Source organism: Sinocyclocheilus rhinocerous, unplaced genomic scaffold, assembly GCF_001515625.1.
Source record: "Sinocyclocheilus rhinocerous isolate Xijiao unplaced genomic scaffold, SAMN03320098_v1.1 scaffold58, whole genome shotgun sequence".
In the NCBI taxonomy this organism is placed as follows: Eukaryota; Metazoa; Chordata; class Actinopteri; order Cypriniformes; family Cyprinidae; genus Sinocyclocheilus; species Sinocyclocheilus rhinocerous.
Window position 1 is genome coordinate 132,243 of NW_015652310.1, and position 805 is coordinate 133,047.

An 805-nucleotide genomic window follows, 5' to 3' on the forward strand; every position below is an offset into this window, starting at 1 on the left:
TATTGCGAGATGTAAATTTGCAATTTGAAAAAAAGTCATAATTGTGTGATAAAAACTCGCAATTACTTTAATTTTTTATTCAGTGGCTTCCATTACACTCTCATTCAAAAAAAATTATATAGCTTTTTTTTCTATTCAAGTTTCTATTCATCAGAGAAATGTAACTGTTTCCTTAAAACTATTAAGCAGCAAAAACTGTTTTCAATATTGATTTTAGTAAGAACATAAATAGCACCAATAATGAATAATAATTAAGCACCAAATCACAATATTAGAATACTTTCTGAAAGTTACTGAAGACTGGAGTAATGACTCCTGAAAATTCGGCTTTGTCATCACAGCAATAAATTACATTTTAAAATATATTAAAATATAAAACAGTTCTTTTAAATTGTAATAATATTTCACAATATAAATGTTTTACTGTACTTTTCAAATAAATGCAACCTTGGTGAGCATAAGAGACAAAAACATTCAAATATCCTAATTATTCAACATTTTTGACAGGTAGTGTATAACTAGTATCTGCTCTTTCTTTTCTCAATTCAATGTGCTGTTTGCATATGACTGTGTAAGCAAACAGGATCCACCTATGTCTTATACATGTGGTGTCTTAAAGGGGTCATATGATTTCAAGTTTTCCTTTCTCTTTGGAGTGTTACAAGCTCTTGGTGCATAAAGAAGATCTGTAAAGTTGCAAAAACTAAAGTCTCAAATCCAAAGAGATATTCTTTATAAAAGTTAAGAGTCAGCCACGCCTACCTAAAACGGCTCGTTCTAACACGCCCCCACATACCTACGTCAC